The sequence below is a fragment of the Triticum dicoccoides genome, chromosome 2A (assembly GCF_002162155.2).
Source record: "Triticum dicoccoides isolate Atlit2015 ecotype Zavitan chromosome 2A, WEW_v2.0, whole genome shotgun sequence".
Lineage (NCBI taxonomy): Eukaryota > Viridiplantae > Streptophyta > Magnoliopsida > Poales > Poaceae > Triticum > Triticum dicoccoides.
The window spans coordinates 99,081,847-99,106,568 of NC_041382.1; positions in this window are offsets into that span (position 1 = coordinate 99,081,847).

Here is a 24,722-nt window from a genome sequence, read left to right on the forward strand (position 1 = left end):
CTTTCATACATTTATAGCTCTAGTGCATCTGTTACATGGCAATCCCTACTCCTTGCATTAACATCAATCGATGGGCATCTCCATAGCCCATTGATTAGCCTCGTTGATGTGAGACTTTCTCCTTTTTGTCTTCTCCACATAACCCCTGATACGTCTCCAACGTATCTATAATTTTTGATTGCTCCATGCTATATTATCTACTGTTTTGGGCAATATTGGGCTCTATTATCCACTTTTATATTATTTTTGGGACTAACCTATTAACCGGAGGCCCAGCCCAGATTTGCTGTTTTATGCCTATTTCGGTGTTTTGAAGAAAAGGAATACCAGACGGAGTCGAAACGGAACGAAATCAACTGGAGAAGTTATTTTTGGAAGGAAACACACCTGATGGACTTGGTCCCCACGTCAGAAGATACGGGAGCTGCCCACGAGGATGGGGGGGCGCCCACCCCCCTAGGGCGCGTCCCCCTGCCTCGTGGGGCCCCCGTGGCTCCTCCGACGTACTTCCTGCACCCATATATATCGTCGTACCCTAAAACTTCTAGAACAAAGAATAGATCAGGAGTTCCACCACCAGAGGCCTCCGTAGCCACCAAAAACCAATCTAGACCCGTTCCGGCACCCTGCCGGAGGGGGCAATCCTTCTCCGGTGGCCATCTTCATCATCCCGGTGCTCTCCATGACGAGGAGGGAGTAGTTCTCCCTCGGGGCTGAGGGTATGTACCAGTAGCTTGTGTCTGATCTCTCTCTCGTGTTCTTGATTTGGCACGATCTTGATATATCACGAGCTCTGCTATTATAGTTGGATCCTATGTTTCTCCTCCCCCTCTTCTCTCTTGTAATGAATTGAGTTTCCCCTTTGGAGTTATCTTATCGGATTGAGTCTTTAAAGACTTGAGAACACTTGATGTATGTCTTGTCATGCGTATCTGTGGTGACAATGGGATGCCACGTGATTCACTTGATGTATGTTTTGGTGATCAACTTGCGGGTTCCGCCCATGAACCTATGCATAGGGGTTGGCACACGTTTTCGTCATGATTCTCCGGTAGAAACTTTGGGTCACTCTTTGAGGTCCTTTGTGTTGGTTGAATAGATGAATCTGAGATTGTGTGATGCATATCCTATAATCATACCCATGGATACTTGAGGTGACATTGGAGTATCTAGGTGACATTAGGGTTATGGTTGATTTGTTTCTTAAGGTGTTATTCTAGTACGAACTTTAGGGCTGTTTGTGACACTTATAGGAATATAGCCCAACGGATTGATTGGAAAGAATAACTTTGAGGTGGTTTCGTACCCTACCATAATCTCTTCGTTTGTTCTCCGCTATTAGTGACTTTGGAGTGACTCTTTGTTGCATGTTGAGGGATAGTTATGTGATCCAATGATGTTAGTATTGTTGAGGGAACTTACACTAGCGAAAGTATGAACCCTATGTTGGGGAACGTAGTATTTTCAAATTTTTCCTACGCACACGAAAGATCATGGTGATGCATAGCAACGAGAGAGGAGAGTGTTGTCTACGTACCCTCGTAGACCGAAAGCGGAAGCGTTAGCACAACGCGGTTGATGTAGTCGTACGTCTTCACGGCCCGACCAATCAAGCACCGGAACTACGGCACCTCCGAGTTCTAGCACACGTTTAGCTCGATGACGATCCCCGGACTCCGATCCTGCAGAATGTTGGGGAAGAGTTCCGTCAGCACGACGGCGTGGTGACGATCTTGATGTTCTACTGTCGCAGGGCTTCGCCTAAGCCCCGCTACAATATTATCGAGGATTATGGTGGAAGGGCGCACCGCACACGGCTAAGAGATCAATGATCAATTGTTGTGTCTTTGGGGTGCCCCCCTGCACCCGTATATAAAGGAGCAAGGGAGGAGGAGGCCGTCCCTAGGAGGGGGCACGCCAAGTGTGGAGTCCTACTAGGACTCCCTAGTCCTAGTAGGATTCCACCTCCCATATGGAATAGGAAAAGAGGAAGGGAAAAGGAGAAGGAAGGAAAGGGGCGCCCCCCTTCCCTAGTCCAATTTGGACCAGACCAAGGGGAGGGGTGCGGCCACCCTTGAGGCCCTTTTCTTTCTTTCCCGTATGGCCCAATAAGGCCCAATACGTATTCCCCTAACTCTCCGGTACTCCGAAAAATACCCGAATCACTCGGAACCTTTCCGATGTCCGAATATAGTCGTCCAATATATCGATCTTTACATCTCGACCATTTCGAGACTCCTCGTCATGTCCCCGATCTCATCCGAGACTCTAAACTCCTTCGGTACATCAAAACTCATAAACTCATAATATAACTGTCATCGAAACCTTAAGCATGCAGACCCTACGGGTTCGAGAACAATGTATACATGACCGAGACACGTCTCCGGTCAATAACCAATAGCGGAACCTGGATGCTCATATTGGCTCCCACATATTCTACGAAGATCTTTATCGGTCAGACTGCATAACAACATGCGTTGTTCCCTTTGTCATCGGTATGTTACTTGCCCGAGATTCGATCGTCGGTATCTCAATACCTAGTTCAATCTCGTTACCGGCAAGTCTCTTTACTTGTTCCGTAATACATCATCCTGCAACTAACTCATTAGTTGCAATGCTTAAGTGATGTGCATTACCGAGAGGTCCTAGAGATACCTCTCTAACAATCGGAGTGACAAATCCTAATCTCAAAATACGCCAACCCAACAAGTACCTTCAGAGACACCTGTAGAGCACCTTTACAATCACCCAGTTACGTCGTGACGTTTGGTGGCACACAAAGTGTTCCTCCGCTAAACGGGAGTTGCATAATCTCATAGTCATAGGAACATGTATAAGTCATGAAGAAAGCAATAGCAACAAACTAAACGATCAAGTGCTATGCTAACGGAATGTGTCAAGTCAATCACATCATTCTCCTAATGATGTGATCCCGTTAATCAAATGACAACTCATGTCTATGGTTAGGAAACATAACCATATTTGATCAACAAGCTAGTCAAGTAGAGGCATACTAGTGACACTCTGTTTGTCTATGTATTCACACATGTATTATGTTTCTAGTTAATACAATTCTATCATGAATAATAAACATTTATCATGATATAAGGAAATAAATAATAGCTTTATTATTGCCTCTAGGGCATATTTCCTTCAGTCTCCCACTTGCACTAGAGTCAATAATCTAGTTCACATCGCCATGTGATTTAACATCAATAGTTCACATCACCTTGTGATTAACACCCATAGTTCACATCGACATGTGACCAACACCCAAAGGGTTTACTAGAGTCAATAATCTAGTTCACATCACTATGTGATTAACACCCAAAGAGTACTAAGGTGTGATCATGTTTTGCTTATGAGAGAAGTTTAGTCAACGGGTCTGCCACATTCAGATCCGTAAGTATTTTGCAAATTTCTATGTCAACAATGCTCTGCATGGAGCTATTCTAGCTAATTGCTCCCACTTTCAATATGTATCCAGATTGGGACTTAGAGTCATCTGGATCAGTGTCAAAACTTGCATCAACGTAACCCTTTACGACGAACCTTTTGTCACCTCCATAATCGAGAAACATATCCTTATTCCACTAAGGATAATGTTGACCAATGTCTAGTGATCTACTCCTAGATCACTATTGTACGCCCTTGCCAAACTCAGGGCAGGGTATACAATAGGTCTGGTACACAGCATGGCATACTTTATAGAACCTATGGCTAAGGCATAGTGAATGACTTTCATTCTCTCTCTACCTTCTGTCGTGGTCGGGTTTTGAGTCTTACTCAACTTCACACCTTGTAACACAGGCAAGAACTTCTTCTTTGACTGTTCCATTTTGAACTACTTCAAAATCTTGTCAAGGTATGTACTCATTGAAAAACTTATCAAGCATCTTGATCTATCTCTATAGATCTTGATGCTCAATATGTAAGCAGCTTCACCGAGGTCTTTCTTTGAAAAACTACTTTCAAATATTACTTTATGCTTTGCAGAATAATTCTACATTATCTCCGATCAACAATATGTCTTTCACATATACTTATCAGAAATGCTGTAGTGCTCCCACTCACTTTCTTGTAAATACAGGCTTCACCGCAAGTCTGTATAAAACTATATGCTTTGATCAACTTATCAAAGCGTATATTCCAACTCTGAGATGCTTGCACCAGTCCATAGATGGATCGCTGGAGCTTGCATATTTTGTTAGTACCTTTAGGATTGACAAAACCTTCCGATTGCATCATATACAACTCTTCTTTAATAAATCCATTAAGGAATGCAGTTTTGTTTATCCATTTGCCAGATTTCATAAAATGCGGCAATTGCTAACATGATTCGGACAGACTTAAGCATAAATACGAGTGACAAACTCTCATCATAGTCAACACCTTGAAGTTGTCGAAAAACTTTTTGTGACAATTCTAGTTTTGTAGATAGTAACACTACTATCAGCGTCCGTCTTCCTCTTGAAGATCCATTTAATGTCAATGGCTCACCGATCATTGGGCAAGTCAATCAAAGTCCATACTTTGTTCTCATACATGGATCTCATCTCAGATTTCATGGCCTCAAGCCATTTCGCGGAATCTAGGCTCACCATCGCTTCCTCATAGTTCATAGGCTCGTCATGGTCAAGTAACATGACCTCCAGAACAGAATTACCGTACCACTCTGGTGCGGATCTCACTTTGGTTTACCTATGAGGTTCGGTAGTAACTTGATCTGAAGTTACATGATCATCATCATTAGCTTCCTCACTAATCGGTGTAGTAGTCATAGGAACAGATTTCTGTGATGAACTACTTTCCAATAAGGGAGCAGGTACGGTTACCTCATCAAGTTCTACTTTCCTCCCACTCACTTCTTTCGAGAGAAACTCCTTCTCTAGAAAGGATCCATTCTCAGCAATGAATAAGTTGCCTTCGGATCTGTGATAGAAGGTGTACCCAACATTTTCTTTTGGGTATCCTATGAAGATTTACTTCTCCGATTTGGGTTCGAGCTTATCATGTTGAAACTTTTTCACATAAGCATTGCAGTCCCAAACTTTAAGAAACGACAGCTTAGGTTTCTTGCCAAACCACAGTTCATACGGTGTCGTCTCAACGGATTTAGATGGTGCCCTTTTTAACGTGAATGTAGTTGTCTCTAATGCATAACCCCAAAACGACAGTGGTAGATCGGTAAGAGACATCATAGATCGCACTATATCTAATAAAGTACGGTTATGACGTTCGGACACACCATTGCACTGTGGTGTTCCAGGTGGCGTGAGTAGTGAAACTATTTCACATTGTTTTAACTGAAGGCCAAACTCGTAACTCAAATATTTTACTTCTGTGATCATATCGTAGAAACTTTTATTTTTGTTACGATGATTCTCCACATCACTCTGAAATTCTTTGAACTTTTCAAATATTTCAGACTTGTGTTTCATCAAGTAGATATACTCATATCTGCTCAAATCATCTGGGAAGATTAGAAAATAATGATACCTGCCAGGGGCCTCAATATTCATCGGACCACATACATCAGTATGTATGATTTCCAACAAATCTGTTGCTCGCTCCATTGTTCCGGAGAATGGAGTCTTAGTCATCTTGCCCATGAGGCATGGTTCGCAAGCATCAACTGATTCATAATCAAGTGATTCCAAAAACCCATCAACATGGATTTTCTTCATGCGCTTTACACCAATATGACCTAAACGGTAGTGCCACAAATAAGTTGCACTATCATTATTAACTTTGCATCTTTTGGCTTCAATATTATGAATATGTGTATCACCACGATCGAGATCCAACAAACCATTTTCATTGGGTGTATGACCATAGAAGGTTTTATTCATGTAAATAGAACAACAATTATTCTCTAACTTACATGAATAACCGTATTGCAATAAACATGATCCAATCATATTTATGCTCAATGCAAACACCAAATAACACTTATTTAGGTTCAACACTAATCCCGTAATTATAGGGAGTGTGCGATGATGATCATATCAATCTTGGAACCACTTCCAACACACATCGTCACTTCACCCTTAACTAGTCTCTGTTCATTCTGCAACTCCCGTTTCGAGTTACCACTCTTATCAACTAAACTAGTATCAAATACTGAGGGGTTGCTATAAACACTAGTAAAGTACACATCAATAACATGTGTATCAAATATACCTATGTTCACTTTGCCATCCTTCTTATGCGCCAATTACTTGGGGTAGTTCCGCTTCCAGTGACCAATCCCTTTACAGTAGAAGCACTCAGTTTCAGGCTTAGGTCCAGACTTGGGCTTTTCACTTGAGCAGCAACTTGCTTGTCATTCTTCTTGAAGTTCCCCTTTGTCCCTTTACTTGAAACTAGTGGTTTTGTTTACCATCAACACTTGATGCTTTTCTTGATTTCTACCTTCGTTGATTTCAGCATCATGAAGAGCTTGGAATCTTTTCCGTTATCCCTTGCATATTATAGTTCATCACGAAGTTCTACTAACTTGGTGATGGTGACTAGAGAATTCTGTCAATCACTATTTTATCTGGAAGATTAACTCCCACTTGATTCAAGCGATTGTAGTACCCAGACAATCTGAGCACATGCTCACTGCTTGAGCTATTCTCCTCCATCTTATAGCTATAGAGCTTGTTGGAGACTTCATATCTCTCAACTCGGGTATTTGCTTGAAATATTAACTTCAACTCCTGGAACATCTCATATGGTCCATGACGTTCAAAACATCTTTGAAGTCCCGATTCTAAGACGTTTAAGCATGGTGCACTAAACTATCAAGTAGTCATCATATTGAGCTAGCCAAATGTTCATAACATCTACATCTGCTCCTGCAATAGGTTTGTCACCTAGCGGTGCATCAAAGACATAATTCTTCTGTGCAGAAATGAGGATAAACCTCAGATCATGGATCCAATCCACATCATTGCTATCTTTCAACTTAGTTTTCTCTAGGAACATATCAAAATAAAACAGGGGAGCTAAACGCGAGCTATTGATCTACAACATAGATATGCTAATACTACCAGGACTAAGTTCATGATAAATTAAAGTTCAATTAATCATATTACTTAAGTGAAGGAAATATGCCCTAGAGGCAATAATAAAGTTATTATTTATTTCCTTATATATCATGATAAATGTTTATTATTCATGCTAGAATTGTATTAACCGGAAACATGATACATGTGTGAATACATAGACAAACAGAGTGTCACTAGTATGCCTCTACTTGACTAGCTCGTTGATCAAAGATGGTTATGTTTCCTAGCCATAGACAAAGAGTTGTCATTTGATTAACGGGATCACATCATTAGGAGAATGATGTGATTGACTTGACCCATTCTGTTAGCATAGCACTTGATCGTTTAGTTTATTGCTATTGCTTTCTTCATGACTTATACATGTTCCTATGACTATGAGATTATGCAACTCCCGTTTACCGGAGGAACACTTTGTGTGCTACCAAACGTCACAACGTAACTGGGTGATTATAAAGGTGCTCTATAGGTGTCTCTGAAGGTAATTGTTGGGTTGGCGTATTTCGAGATTAGGATTTGTCACTCCAATTGTCGGAGAGGTATCTCTGGGCCCACTCGGTAATACACATCACTATAAGCCTTGCAAGCATTGCAACTAATAAGTTAGTTGCGGGGTGATGTATTACGGAACGAGTAAAGAGACTTGCCGGTAACGAGATTGAACTAGGTATTGAGATACCGACGATCGAATCTCGGGCAAGTAACATACCGATGACAAAGGGAACAACGTATGTAGTTATGCGGTCTGACCGATAAAGATCTTCGTAGAATATGTGGGAGCCAATATGAGCATCCAGGTTCCGCTATTGGTTATTGACCAGAGACGTGTCTCGGTCATGTCTACATAGTTCTCGAACCCGTAGGGTCTGCACGCTTAAAGTTCGATGACGATTATATTATGAGTTTATGTGTTTTGATGTAGCGAAGGATTTCGGAGTCCTGGATGAGATCGAGGACATGACGAGGAGTCTTGAAATGGTCGAGACGTAAAGATCGATATATTGGACGACTATATTCGGACATCGGAAAGGTTCCGAGTGATTCAGGTATTTTCAGGAGTACCGAGGAGTTACGGGAATTCGTATTGGGCCTTAATGGGCCATATGGGAAAGGAGAGAAAGGCCTCAAAAGGTGGCCGCACCCCTCCCCATGGGCTGGTCCGAATTGGACTAGGGAGGGGGGCGTCCCCTTCCTTCCTTCTCCTTTTCCCTTCCCTTTCCTTCCCTCCTACTCCTACTACTTGGAAGGGCTCCTAGTTCTACTAGGAAAGGGGGAATCCTACTTCCGGTGGGAGTAGGACTCCCCTAGGGCGAGCCATAGAGAGGGCCGGCCCTCCCCCTCCTCCACTCCTTTATATACGGGGGCAGGGGGCACCCCAAAGACACAACAATTGATCTCTTGATCTCTTAGCCGTGTGCGGTGCCCCCCTCCACCATAATCCACCTCGATCATATTGTAGCGGTGCTTAGGCGAAGCCCTGCGTTAGTAGAACATCATCATTGTCACCACGCCGTCGTGCGGACGAAACTCTCCCTCAACACTCGGCTGGATCGGAGTTTGAGGGACGTCATCGAGTTGAATGTGTGCAGAACTCGGAGGTGCCGTGCGTTCGGTACTTGATCGGTCGGGCCATGAAGATGTACGACTACATCAACCGCGTTGTGCTAACGCTTCCGCTTTTGGTCTACAAGGGTACGTAGACAACACTCTCCCCTCTTGTTGCTATGCATCACCATGATCTTGCGTGTGCGTAAGAAAATTTTGAAATTACTACGTTCCCCAACAGTGGCATCCGAGCCAGGTTTTATGCGTAGATGTAATATGCACGAGTAGAACACAAGTGAGTTGTGGGCGATATAAGTCATACTGCTTACCAGCATGTCACACTTTGGTTTGGCGGTATGTTGGATGAAGCAGCCCGGACCGACATTACGCGTACGCTTACAGGAGACTGGTTTTACCGCCGTGCTATGCACACAGGTGACTAGCGGGTATCAGTTTCTCCAACTTTAGTTGAACCAAGTGTGGCTACGCCCGGTCCTTTAGATGGTTAAAACAGCACCAACTTGACAAACTATCGTTGTGGTTTTGATGCGTAGGTAAGAACGGTTCTTGCTAAGCCCGTAGCAGCCACGTAAAACTTGCAACAACAAAGTAGAGGACATCTAACTTGTTTTTACAGGGCATGTTGTGATGTGATATGGTCAAGACGTGATGAAATATAAGTTGTTGTATAAGATGATCATCTTTTGTTGAAGTTATCGGCAACTGGCAGAAGCCTTTTGGTTGTCTCTTTATTGCATAAGATGCAAGCGCCAAATAATTGCATTACAATTATCGCTATGCGATAGCAATAGTTGCAAGAGCAATAATTGGCGAGACGACCATGTGACGACACATTGATATAGATCAAGATGATAGAGATCATGGTGTCATGCCGGTGATGATGGAAATCATGACGATGTTTTGGAGATGGAGATCAAAGGCACAAGATGATGATGGCCATATCATGTCACATATTTTGACTGCATGTGATGTTTATCTGTTATGCATCTTATCTTGCTTTAATTGATGGTAGCATTATAAGATGATCTCTCACTAAATTTCAAGATAAAAAGTGTTCTTCCTGAGTATGCACCGTTGCCAAAGTTCGTCGTGCCCAGACACCACGTGATGATCGGGTGTAATAAGCTCTACGTCCATCTACAACGGGTGCAAGCCAGTTTTGCACACGCAAAATACTCAGGTTAAAATTGACGAGCCTAGCATATGCAGATATGGCCTCGGAACACTGAGACCGAAAGGTCGAGCGTGAATCATATAGTAGATATGATCAACATAGTGATGTTCACCATTGAAAACTACTCCATTTCACGTGATGATCGGTTATGGTTTAGTTGATTTGGATCATGTGATCACTTAGAAGATTAGAGGGATGTCTTTCTAAGTGGGAGTTCTTAAGTAATATGATTAATTGAACTTTAATTTATCATGAACTTAGTCATGATAGTATTTGCATATCTATGTTGTAGATCAATAGCTCGCGTTATTGCTTCCCTATGTTTTATATGTGTTCCTAGAGAAAACTAAGTTGAAATATGATAGTAGCAATGATGTGGACTGGGTCCGTGATCTGAGGTTTATCCTCATTGCTGCACAGAACAATTATGTCCTTGATGCACCGCTAGGTGACTGACCTATTGCAGGAGCAGATGCAGACGTTATGAACGTTTGGCTAGCTCAATATGATGACTACTTGATAGTTTAGTGCACCATGCTTAACAGCTTAAAGTCGGGATTTCAAAGACGTTTTGAACGTCATGGACCATATGAGATGTTCCAGGAGTTGAAGTTAATATTTCAAATAAATACCCGAGTTGAGAGATATGAAGTCTCCAACAAGTTCTATAGCTAAAATATGGAGGAGAATAGCTCAAGCGGTGAGCATGTGCTCAGATTGTCTGGGTACTACAATCGCTTGAATCAAGTGGGAGTTAATCTTCCAGATAAAATAGTGATTGACAGAATTCTCCAGTCACCATCACCAAGTTAGTAGAACTTCGTGATGAACTATAATATGCAAGGGGTAACGAAAACGATTCTCAAGCTCTTCGTGATGCTGAAATCGACGAAGGTAGAAATCAAGAAAATCATCAAGTGTTGATGGTAAAACTACTAGTTTCAATTAAAGGGACAAAGGGGAGAAATGGGAACTTCAAGAAGAACGGCAAACAAGTTGCTGCTCAAGTGAAAAAACCCAAGTCTGGACCTAACCCTGAAACTGAGTACTTCTACTGCAAAGGGACTGGTCATTGGAAGCGGAACTACCCCAAGTAATTGGCGGATAAGAAGGATGGCAAAGTGAACATAGGTATATTTGATATACATGTTATTGATGTGTACTTTACTAGTGTTTATAGCAAACCCTTAGTATTTGATACTAGTTCAGTTGCTAAGATTAGTAACTCGAAACGGGAGTTGCAAAATAAACAGAGACTAGTTAAGGGTGAAGTGACGATGTGTATTGGAAGTGGTTCCAAGATTGATATGATCATCATCGCACACTCCCTATACTTTCGGGATTAGTGTTGAACCTAAAATAAATGTTATTTAGTGTTTGCGTTGAGCATAAATATGATTGGATCATGTTAATTGCAATACGGTTATTCATGTAAGTTAGAGAATAATTGTTGTTCTGTTTACATGAATAAAACCTTCTATGGTCATACACCCAATAAAAATGGTTTGCTGGATCTCGATCGTGGTGATACACATATTCATAATATTGAAGCCAAAAGATGCAAAGTTAATAATGATAGTGCAACTTATTTGTGGCACTGCCGTTTAGGTCATATTGGTGTAAAGCGCATGAAGAAAATCCATGCTGATGGGTTTTTGGAATCACTTGATTATGAATCAGTTGATGCTTGCGAACCATGCCTCATGGGCAAGATGACTAAGACTCCATTCTCCGGAACAATGGAGCGAGCAACAGATTTGTTGGAAATCATACATACTGATGTATGTGGTCCGATGAATATTGAGGCCCCTGGCAGGTATCATTATTTTCTGATCTTCACAGATGATTTGAGCAGATATGAGTATATCTACTTGATGAAACACAAGTCTGAAATATTTGAAAAGTTCAAAGAATTTCAGAGTGATGTGGAGAATCATCGTAACAAAAATAAAAGTTTCTACGATATGATCACAGAAGTAAAATATTTGAGTTACGAGTTTGGCCTTCAGTTAAAACAATGTGAAATAGTTTCACTACTCACGCCACCTGGAACACCACAGTGTAATGGTGTGTCCGAACGTCCTAACCGTACTTTATTAGATATAGTGCGATCTATGATGTCTCTTACCAATTTTCCACTATCATTTTGGGGTTATGCATTAGAGACAGCTACATTCACGTTAAATAGGGCACCATCTAAATCCGTTGAGACAACACCGTATGAACTATGGTTTGGCAAGAAACCTAAGCTGTTGTTTCTTAAAATTTGAGGTTGCAATGCTTATGTGAAAAAGTTTCAACCTAATAAGCTCAAACCCAAATCGGACAAATGCATCTTCATAGGATACCCAAAAGAAAATGTTGGGTACACCTTCTATCATAGATCCGAAGGCAAGATATTCATTGTTGAGAATGGATCCTTTCTAGAGAATGAGTTTCTCTCGAAAGAAGTGAGTGGGAGGAAAGTAGAACTTGATGAGTAACTGTACATGCTCCCTTATTGGAAAGTAGTTCATCACAGAAATCTGTTCCTGTGACTACTACACCAATTAGTGAGGAAGCTAATGATGATGATCATGTAACTTCAGATCAAGTTACTACTGAACCTCGTAGGTAAACCAGAGTGAGATCCGCACCAGAGTGGTACGGTAATCCTATTCTGTAGGTCATGTTACTTGACCATGACGAGCCTACGAACTATGAGGAAGCGATGATGAGCCCAGATTCCATGAAATGGCTTGAGGCCATGAAATCTAAGATGAGATCCATGTATGAGAACAAAGTATGGACTTTGATTGACTTACCCATTGATCGGCGAGCCATTGAGATTAAATGGATCTTCAAGAGGAAGACGGACGCTGATAGTAGTGTTACTATCTACAAAGCTAGAATTGTCGCAAAAGGTTTTCGACAAGTTCAAGGTGTTGCTACGATGAGATTTGCTCACTCGTATCTATGCTTAAGTCTGTCGAATCATGTTAGCAATTGCCACATTTGATGAAATCTGGCAAATGGATAAACAAAACTACATTCTTTAATGGATTTATAAAAAAAGAGTTGTATATGATGCAACAAGAAAGTTTTGTCAATCCTAAAGGTGCTAACAAAATATGCAAGCTCCAGCGATCCATCTATGGACTGGTGCAAGCATCTCGGAGTTGGAATATACGCTTTGATAAGTTGATCAAACATATAGTTTTATACAGACTTGCAGTGAAGCCTATATTTACAAGAAAGTGAGTGGGAGCACTACAACATTTTTAATAAGTATATGTGAATGACATATTGTTGATCGGAGATAATGTAGAATTATTCTGCAAAGCATAAAGGAGTGTTTGAAAGGATTTTTTCAAAGAAAGACCTCGGTGAAGCGGCTTACATATTGAGCATCAAGATCTATAGAGATAGATCAAGACGCTTGATAAGTTTTTCAATGAGTACATACCTTGACAAGATTCTGAAGTAGTTCAAAATGGAACAGTCAAAGAAAGAGTTCTTGCCTGTGTTACAAGGTGTGAAGTTGAGTAAGACTCAAAACCCGACCACGGCAGAAGATAGAGAGAGAATGAAAGTTATTCCCTATGCGTTGGCCATAGGTTCTATAAAATATGCCATGCTGTGTACCAGATCTATTGTATACCCTACACTGTTTATGGCAAGGGAGTACAATAGTGATCTAGGAGTAGATCACTGGGCAGCGGTCAAATTATCCTTAGTGGAATAAGGATATGTTTCTCGATTATGGAGGTGACAAAAAGGTTCGTCGTAAAGGGTTACGTCGATGCAAATTTTGACACTAGTCCAGATGACTCTAAATCTCAATTTGGATACATATTGAAAGTGGGAGCAATTAGCTAGAATAGCTCCGTGCAGAGCATTGTTGACGTAGAAATTTGCAAAATACTTACGGATCTGAATGTGGCAGACCCGTTGACTAAACTTCTCTCACAAGCAAAACATGATCACACCTTAGTACTCTTTGGGTGTTAATCACATAGCGATGTGAACTAGATTATTGACTCTAGTAAAACCTTTTGGGTGTTGGTCACATGACGATGTGAACTATGGGTGTTAATCACATGATGATGTGAACTATTGGTGTTAAATCACATGGCGATGTGAACTAGATTATTGACTCTAGTGCAAGTGGGAGACTGAAGGAAATATGCCCTAGAGGCAATAATAAAGTTATTATTTATTTCCTTATATCATGATAAATGTTTATTATTCATGCTAGAATTGTATTAACCGGAAACATGATACATGTGTGACTACATAGACAAACAGAGTGTCACTAGTATGCCTCTACTTGACTAGCTCGTTGATCAAAAATGGTTATGTTTCCTAGCCACAGACAAAGAGTTGTCATTTGATTAACGGGATCACATCATTAGGAGAATGGTGTGATTGACTTGACCCATTCTGTTAGCATAGCACTTGATCATTTAGTTTATTGCTATTGCTTTCTTCATGACTTATACATGTTCCTATGACTATGAGATTATGCAACTCCCGTTTACCAGAGGAACACTTTGTGTGCTACCAAACGTCACAATGTAACTGGGTGATTATAAAGGTGCTCTACAGGTGTCTCCGAAGGTACTTGTTGGGTTGGCATATTTCGAGATTAGGATTTGTCACTCCGATTATCGGAGAGGTATCTCTAGGCCCACTCGGTAATGCACATCACTATAAGCCTTGCAAGCATTGCAACTAATGAGTTAGTTGCGGGATGATGTATTACGGAACGAGTAAAGAGACTTGCCGGTAACGAGATTGAACTAGGTATTGAGATACCGATGATCGAATCTCGGGCAAGTAACATACCGATGACAAAGGGAACAACGTATGTAGTTATGCGGTCTGACCGATAAAGATCTTCGTAGAATATGTCGAAGCCAATATGAGCATCCAGGTTCCACTATTGGTTATTGACCGGAGATGTGTCTCGGTCATGTCTACATAGTTCTCGAACCCATAGGGTCCGCACGCTTAAAGTTCGATGAGAGTTATATTATGAGTTTATGTGTTTTGATGTACCAAATGAGTTCGGAGTCCCGGATGAGATCGGGGACATGACGAGGAGTCTCGAAATGGTCGAGACGTAAAGATCGATATATTGGACGACTATATTCGGACATTGGAAAGGTTCCGAGTGATTTGGGTATTTTCGGGAGTACCGGGGACGGGAATTCGTATTGGGCCTTAATGGGCCATACGGGAAAGGAGAGAAAGGCCTCAAAGGGTGGCCGCACCCCTCCCCATGGGCTGGTCCGAATTGGACTAGGGAGGGGGGGCGCCCCCTTCCTTCCTTCTCCTTTTCCCTTCCCTTTCGTTCCCTCCTACTCCTACTACTTGGAAGGGCTCCTAATTCTACTAGGAAAGGGGGAATCCTACTTCCGGTGGGAGTAGGACTCCCCTAGGGAGAGCCATAGAGAGGGCCGGCCCTCCCCCTCATCCACTCCTTTATATACGGGGGCAGGGGGCACCCCAAAGACACAACAATTGATCTCTTGATCTCTTAGCCGTGTGTGGTGCCCCCTCCACCATAATCCACCTCGATCATATCGTAGCGGTGCTTAGGCGAAGCCCTGCGTCGGTAGAACATCATCATCGTCACCACACCGTCGTGCTGACGAAACTCTCCCTCAACACTCGGCTGGATCGGAGTTCGAGGGATGTCATCGAGTTGAACGTGTGCAAAACTCAGAGGTGCCGTGCGTTCGGTACTTGATCGGTCGGGCCGTGAAGACGTACGACTACATCAACCGCGTTGTGCTAACACTTCCGCTTTCGGTCTACAAGGGTACGTAGACAACACTCTCCCCTCTCGTTGCTATGCATCACCATGATCTTGCGTGTGCGTAGGAAAATTTTGAAATTACTACGTTCCCCAACATTAAGAACTCCCACTTAGATAGACATCCCTCTAATCCTCTAAGTGATCACGTGATCCAAATCAACTAAACCATGTCCGATCATCACGTGAGATGGAGTAGTTTCAATGGTGAACATCACTATGTTGATCATATCTACTATATGATTCACGCTCGACCTTTCGGTCTCCGTGTTCCAAGGCCATATCTGTTATATGCTAGGCTCGTCAAGTTTAACCTGAGTATTCCGCGTGTGCAACTGTTTTGCACTCGTTGTATTTGAACGTAGAGCCTATCACACCCGATCATCACGTGGTGTCTCAGCATGAAGAACTTTCGCAACTGTGCATACTCAAGGAGAACACTTATACTTTGATAATTTTAGTGAGGGATCATCTTATAATGCTACCGTCAATCAAAGCAAGATAAGATGCATAAAAGATAAACATCACTTGCAATCAATATAAGTGATATGATATGGCCATCACCATCTTGTACTTGTGATCTCCATCTCCGAAGTACCGTCATGATCACCATCGTCACCGGCGTGACACCTTGATCTCCATCGTAGCATCGTTGTCGTCTCGCCAATCTTATGCTTCCACGACTATCGCTACCGCTTAGTGATAAAGTAAAGCATTACAGCGCGATTGCATTGCATACAATAAAGCGACAACCATATGGCTCCTGCCAGTTGCCGATAACTCGGTTACAAAACATGATCATCTCATACAATAAAATTTAGCATCATGTCTTCACCATATCACATCACAAAATGCCCTGCAAAAAACAAGTTAGACGTCCTCTACTTTGTTGCTGCAAGTTTTACGTGGCTGCTACGAGCTTAGCAAGAACCGTTCTTACCTACGCATCAAAACCACAACGATAGTTTGTCAAGTTGGTGTTGTTTTAACCTTCGCAAGGACCGGGCGTAGCCACACTCGGTTCAACTAAAGTTGGAGAAACTGACACCCGCCAGCCACCTGTGTGCAAAGCACGTCGGTAGAACCAGTCTCGCGTAAGCGTACGCGTAATGTCGGTCTGGGCCACTTCATCCAACAATACCGCCGAACCAAAGTATGACATGCTGGTAAGCAGTATGACTTATATCACCCACAACTCACTTATGTTCTACTCGTGCATAACATCAACGCATAAAATGTAGGCTCTGATACCACTGTTGGGGAACATAGTAATTTCAAAATTTTCCTACGCACGCGCAAGATCATGGTGATGCATAGCAACGAGAGAGGAGAGTGTTGTCTACGTACCCTCGTAGACCGAAAGCGAAAGCGTTAGCACAATGCGGTTGATGTAGTCGTACGTCTTCACGGCCCGACCGATCAAGCACCGAAACTACGGCACCTCAGAGTTCTAGCACACGTTCAGCTCGATGACGATCCCTGGACTCCAATCCAGCAAAATGTCGGGGAAGAGTTCCGTCAGCACGACGGCGTGGTGACGATCTTGATGTTCTACTGTCGCAGGGCTTCGCCTAAGCACCGCTACAATATTATCGAGGATTATGGTGGAAGGGGCCACCGCACACGGTTAAGAGATCAACGATCAATTGTTGTGTCTTTGGGGTGCCCCCCTGCACCCGTATATAAAGGAGCAAGGGAGGAGGAGGCCGGCCCTAGGAGTGGGTGCGCCAAGTGTGGAGTCCTACTAGGACTCCCTAGTCCTAGTAGTATTCCACCTCCCATATGGAATAGGAAAAGAGGAAGGGAAAAGGAGAAGGAAGGAAGGGGGCACCCCCCTTCCCTAGTCCAATTCGGACCAGACCAAGGGGAGGGGTGCGGCCACCCTTAAGGCCCTTTTCCTTCTTTCCCGTATGGCCCAATAAGGCCCAATACGTATTCCCGTAACTCTCCGGTACTCCAAAAAATACCCGAATCACTCGAAACCTTTCCGATGTCCGAATATAGTCGTCCAATATATCGATCTTTATGTCTCGACCATTTCGAGACTCTTCGTCATGTCCCCGATCTCATCCGGGACTCCGAACTCCTTCGGTACATAAAAACTCATAAACTCATAATATAACTGTCATCGAAACCTTAAGCGTGCGGACCCTACGGGTTCGAGAACAATGTAGACATGACCGAGACACGTCTCCGGTCAATAATCAATGGAGGAACCTGGATGCTCATATTGGCTCCCACATATTCTATGAAGATCTTTATCGGTCAGACCGCATAACAACATATGTTGTTCCCTTTATCATCGGTATGTTACTTGCCCGAGATTTGGTCGTCGGTATCTCAATACCTAGTTCAATCTCGTTACCGGCAAGTCTCTTTACTCGTTCCGTAATACATCATCCTGCAACTAAGTCATTAGTTGCAATGCTTGCAAGGCTTAAGTGATGTGCATTACCAAGAGGGCCCAGAGATACATCTCCGACAATCGGAGTGACAAATCCTAATCTCAAAATACCCCAACCCAACAAGTACCTTCGGAGACACCTATAGAGCACCTTTATAATCACCCAGTTACGTTGTGACGTTTGGTGGCACACAAAGTGTTCCTCCGGTAAACGGGAGTTGCATAATCTCATAGTCATAGGAACATGTATAAGTCATGAAGAAAGCAATAGCAATAAACTAAACGATCAAGTGCTATGCTAACGGAATGGGTCAAGTCAATCACATCATTCTCCTAATGATATGATCCCGTTAATCAAATGACAACTCATGTCTATGGTTAGGAAACATAACCATCTTTGATCAACGAGCTAGTCAAGTAGAGGCATACTAGTGACACTCTGTTTGTCTATGTATTCACACATGTATTATGTTTCCGGTTAATACAATTCTAGCATGAATAATAAACATTTATCATGATATAAGGAAATAAATAATAGCTTTATTGTTGCCTCTAGGGCATATTTCCTTCACCCTAGGCCTTATTTCCACGCATTGCAATACCGTTTACGCTCACTTTTATCATTAGTTACCTTGCTGTTTTTATAATTTCAGATTACAAATACCTTTATCTACCATCCATATTGCACTTGTATCACCATCTCTTCGCCGAACTAGTGCATTTATACAATTTACCATTGTATTGGGTGTGTTGCGGACACAAGAGACTCTTTGTTATTTGGTTGCAGGGTTGCTTGAGAGAGACCATCTTCATCCTACGCCTCCTATGAATTGATAAACCTTAGGTCATCCACTTGAGGGAAATTTGCTACTGTCCTACAAACCTCTGCACTTGGAGGCTCAACAACGTCTACAAGAAGAAGGTTGTGTAGTAGACATCAACCCCCCTCATTATATTCTATTCCACCCATGGTGCTATATCCATGGCTCGCGCTCATGTATTGCGTGAAAGTTTATGAGTTTGAGATTACTAAAGTATGAAACAATTGCTTGGCTTGTCATCGGGGTTGTGCATGATGAGAGCATTCTTGTGTGACGAAAATGGAGCATGACTAAACTATATGATTTTGTAGGGATGAGCTTTCTTTGGCCATGTTATTTTGAGAAGACATAATTGCTTAGTTAGTATGCTTGAAGTATTATTATTTTTATGTCAATATGAAATTTTGTCTTGAATCTTTCGGATCTGAATATTCATATCAAAAGTAAGAAGAATTACAAGGAAATTATGCCAACTAGCATTCCACATCAAAAAATATCTTTTTTATCATTTACATACTCGAGGACAAGCAGGAATTAAGCTTGGGGATGCTTGATACGTCTCCAACGTATCTATAATTTTTGATTGATCCATGCTATATTATCTACTGTTTTGGGCAATATTGGGCTTTATTATCCACTTTTATATTATTTTTGGGACTAACCTATTAACCGGAGGCCCAGCCCAGATTTGTTGTTTTATGCCTATTTCAGTGTTTTGAAGAAAAGGAATATCAGACGGAGTCGAAACGAAACGAAATCAACTGGAGAAGTTATTTTTGGAAGGAAACACACCTGATGGACTTGGACCCCACGTCAGAAGATACGGGAGCTGCCCACGAGGGTGGGGGTGCGCCCACCCCCCTAGGGCGTGCCCCCCTGCCTCGTGGGGCCCCTGAAGCTTCACTGACGTACCCCTTGCACCCATATATACCTACGTATCGTAAAACTTTCAAAACGGACAATAGATCGGGAGTTCCGCCGCCAGAAGCCTTAGTAGCCACCGAAAACCAATCTAGACCCGTTCCGGCACCCTGCCGGAGGGGGCAATCCTTCTCCGATGGCCATCTTCATCATCCCGATGTTGTCCATGACGAGGAGGGAGTAGTTCTCCCTCGGGGCTGAGGGTATGTACCAGTAGCTATGTGTTTGATCTCTCTCTATCTCTCTCTCTCGTGTTCTTGAGATGATACGATCTTGACGTATCGCGAGCTTTGCTATTATAGTTGGATCCTATGTTTCTCCTCCCCCTCTTCTCTCTTGTAATGAATTGAGTTTCCCCTTTGGAGTTATCTTATCGGATTGAGTCTTTAAAGATTTGAGAACACTTGATGTATGTCTTTCCATGCGTATCTGTGGTGACAATGGGATACCACGTGATTCACTTGATGTATGTTTTGGTGATCAACTTGCGGGTTCCGCCCATGAACCTATGCATAGGGGTTGGCACATGTTTTCGTCGTGATTCTCCGGTAGGAACTTTGGGGCACTCTTTAAGGTTCTATGTGTTGGTTGAATAGATGAATCTGAGATTGTGTGATGCATATCGTATAATCATACCCACGGATACTTGAGGTGACATTGGAGTATCTAGGTGACATTAGGGTTTTGGTTGATTTGTATCTTAAGGTGTTATTCTAGTACGAACTCTAGGGCTATTTGTGACACTTATAGGAATAGCCCAACGGATTGATTGGAAAGAATAACTTTGAGGTGGTTTCGTACCCTACCATAATCTCTTCGTTCGTTCTCCGCTATTAGTGACTTTGGAGTGGCTCTTTGTTGCATGTTGAGGGATAGTTATGTGATCCAATTATGTTAGTATTGTTGAGAGGACTTACACTAGCGAAAGTATGAACCCTAGGCCCTATTTCCTAGCATTGCAATACCATTTACGCTCACTTTTATCACTTGTTACCTTGCTGTTTTTATTATTTCAGATAACAAATACCTTTATCTACTATCCATATACCACTTGTATCACCATCTCTTCGCCGAACTAGTGTACCTATACAATTTACCATTGTATTGGGTGTGTTGGGGACACAAGAGACTCTTTGTTATTTGGTTGCAGGGTTGCTTGAGAGAGACCATCTTCATCCTACGCCTCCTACGGATTGATAAACCTTAGGTCATCCACTTGAGGGAAATTTGCTACTGTCCTACAAACCTCTGCACTTGGAGGCCCAACAACGTCTATAATAAGAAGGTTGTGTTGTAGACATCACCATCTTGTTATGCTGGTAGCTGCCACCAGCTCAACATCATGGCAGCCATGTGATGCCCACAAGTATAGGAGATCTATCGTAGTCCTTTCGATAAGTAAGAGTGTCGAACCCAATGAGGAGCAGAAGGAAATGACAAGCGATTTTCAATAAGGTATTCTCTGCAAGCACTGAAATTATCGGTAACAGATAGTTTGTGATAAGGTAATTTGTAACGGGTAACAAGTAATAAAAGTAAACAAGGTGCAGCAAGGTGGCCCAATCCTTTTGTAGCAAAGGACAATCCTGGACAAACTCTTATATAAAGGAAACGCTCCCGAGGACACATGGGAATTATCGTCAAGCTAGTTTTCATCACGCTCCTATGATTCACGTTCGTTACTTTGATAATTTGATATGTGGGCAGACCAGTGCTTGGGTACTGCCCTTCCTTGGACAAGCATCCCACTTATGATTACCCCCTTCTACAAGCATCCGCAACTACAAAAGAAGTATTAAGGAAAACCTAACCATAGCATGAAACATATGGATCCAAATCAGCCCCTTACGAAGCAATGCATAAACTAGGGTTTAAGCTTATGTCGCTCTAGCAACCCATCATCTACTTATTACTTCCCAATGCCTTCCCTTAGGCCCAAATAATGGCGAAGTGTCATGTAGTCGATGTTCACATGACACCACTAGAGGAAAGACAACATACATCTCATCAAAATATCGAACGAATACCAAATTCACATGACTACTTATAGCAAGACTTCTCCCATGTCCTCAGGAACAAACGTAACTACTCACAAATCATATTCATGTTCATAATCAGAGGGGTATTAATATGCATAAAGGATCTGAACATATGATCTTCCACCAAATAAACCAACAGGCATCGACTACAAGGAGTAATCAACACTACTAGCAACCCACGGGTACCAATCTAAGGTTTTGAGACAAAGAATGGATACAAGAGATGAACTTGGGTTTGAGATGAGATGGTGCTGGTGAAGATGTTGATGGAGATTGACCCCCTCCCAATGAGAGGATCGATGCTGATGATGATGGTGATGATTTCCCCCTCCCGGAGGGATGTTTCCCCGGCAGAACAGCTCCGCCGGAGCCCTAGATTGGTTCCGCCAAGGTTCCGCCTCGAGACGGCGGCGCTTCGTCCCAAAAGCTTCCTTCTGATTTTTTTTCCAGGGCGAAAGACTTCATATAGCAAAAGATGGGCACTGGAGGCCTCCAGGGGGCCCACGAGACAGGGGGCGTGCCCAGGGGGTAGGGCGCGGCTCCCACCCTCGTGGATGGTGGGTGGCCCCCCTCTAGTGCTTTCTTCGCCCAATATTTTTTATATATTCCAAAACTGACTTCCATGGAGTTTCAGGACTTTTGGAGTTGTGCAGAATAGGTCTCTAATATTTGCTCCTTTTCTAGCCCAGAATTCCAGCTGTCGGCATTCTCCCTCTTTGTGGAAACCTTGTGTAATAATAGAGAATAGGCGTAAGTATTGTGACATAATGTGTAATAACAACCCATAATGCAATAAATATCGATATAAAATCATGATGCAAAATGGACGTATCAACTCCCCCAAGCTTACACCTCGCTTGTCCTCAAGCGGAAGCCGGTAACAAAAAATATGTCCACATGTTTAGAGATAGAGGTGTCGATAAAATAAAATACGGACATGAGGTCATCATGATCATTCTGAGAATAGCAACATAAACACTATTCTGATCATGGGATCAGAATAATATTCTGATCACACCCTGACCTGCCCCGCTAATAGTACGTTGAACTTCCCTGTGAACTAGGTTGAACTTCCGCCAACATTGCCCAAATGGGGCTTGCGATATACCATTGGAAAGCTATGGACACCAATATCATGACCCAACTTAAAACTTTGGCAAAATATAAGCAGTTTAAGAGCAGTTTTGAAAAGCGTTTTTTCTTCGCACAAAAAATGTGAATCGTATTTTCGATCGCATTTCTAAACCGTTTATCGGAATGAGGCATATAATATGGCGTTGGAAAGATGCTGCAAAACCGCTCCTTCCACATGTTGAAAGTTTTCTCTAATTCCCTATGGTTAAAGAGTAATTTGAAAAAACGTAAGATTTCGTAAACCGAACAGCTGAGTTCGTTTTTTCGATGTCATTTCTAAATGGCTAATCCAATGGAGGCATATGATACTGCGTTGGAAAGCTTATGAAAATGCGCTACTTTTTCATCTTGAAAGTTTTTTATAATTTTGAATGGTTTAAGAGTAATTTAGAAAATGGTCCAAGTCCTACCGAGTTCGTATTTTCGAGCTAATTTTTTAACCATGCATCCGAATTTAACAAATTATATGGCGTTGGAAAGCTTGAACAAATGTGAAACTTTTTGGTATGTATTGTTTCTCCCAATTCTTTACGGTTTTAAGTCAGTTTTGAAAATGGCGAAAAACGTATTTTCGCCGTAATTTCTACAAACATTATCGGAATGGGCCAAATAATATACCGCTGAAAAGCTACAGAAAATGCGAAACTTTTTCATATTGATAGTTTTCTCTGATTCCTAGCCGTTTTAAGTAATTTCGAAAATGGCGGGATCATGCGTTCTGCCTTTATCGCGAAACGGATTCTTCGAAAATGCACCGCGTGAAAAAACTGAACTTCTCGGCGCGTGTATCTGAACTTCACTCTGTTTTTCATGTGATTTTTTTTGCTTGTAGGTCTCCATCCACTGCTTGTAACTCTCCATCCATTCATCGGAATTGAGCAGGTGATATACCGATGGAAAGCTGTTGTAAGCACGCAAGTTTCCCGTGTTGATCGTTTTTTCGTACTCGCGACGATTTTAAAAGTTTTTCATCTCAAATTCATTCAGCGTAGTAGTTGAACTTCCTGATGTTTTCATGTTGGACTTCTGTAACGTATTTTGTTTGTAATTTTCTCATCCATTCGTTAGTGTTACACAAATGATATTCTTTTTGTACAAACCTCTCTCACAATAATTTTTTTAATTTTCTCCGATGGAAGACTTGAACTTATAACAACAAAACTTTTAGCTTTTTCTTTTTATTCCTTTTTAATACAAAATGCACAACGTGTAGCACGTGAACTTCTGGTAGTTATCAATCTGAATTTCTCTCGGTTACGTGAAAATATCTGAGTTTTTTATGAATTTTTAATCTGATTTTTCCTAATCCTTTTTTATGAATTTTTTAAGCGTTCTTTTTTAAAAGTTGAACTTCTTGTTATTTTATTTTTGAACTTCTTGTTTCCAAATCTTTAATAATGAGGGAAATCTTAGTTTTCTATAATCATCAAACTTCTCCATCTTTTTAATATGGACTTCCTGGTTTTTTTCTTAATTTTTTTATGAAATTTTTGAAACGTTCTATTTTTAAAAAGTTGAACTTCTTGTTATTTTACTTTTGAACTGCTCGTTTCCATTCTTTAATAACGAGGAAAATCAGAGTTTTCTATAATCATTGAACTTGTCCATCTATTTAATATGGACTTCCTGGTTTTATTTCTTAATCTTTTTTATGAAATTTTGAAGCGCTTTATTGATAAAAGTTGAACTTCTTGTTATTTAATTTTCGAACTTCTTGTTTTCATTCTTTAATAACAAGGAAAATCTGAGTTTTCTATAATCATCGAACTTCTCCATCTTTTTAATATGGGCTTCCTGGTTTTATTTCTTAA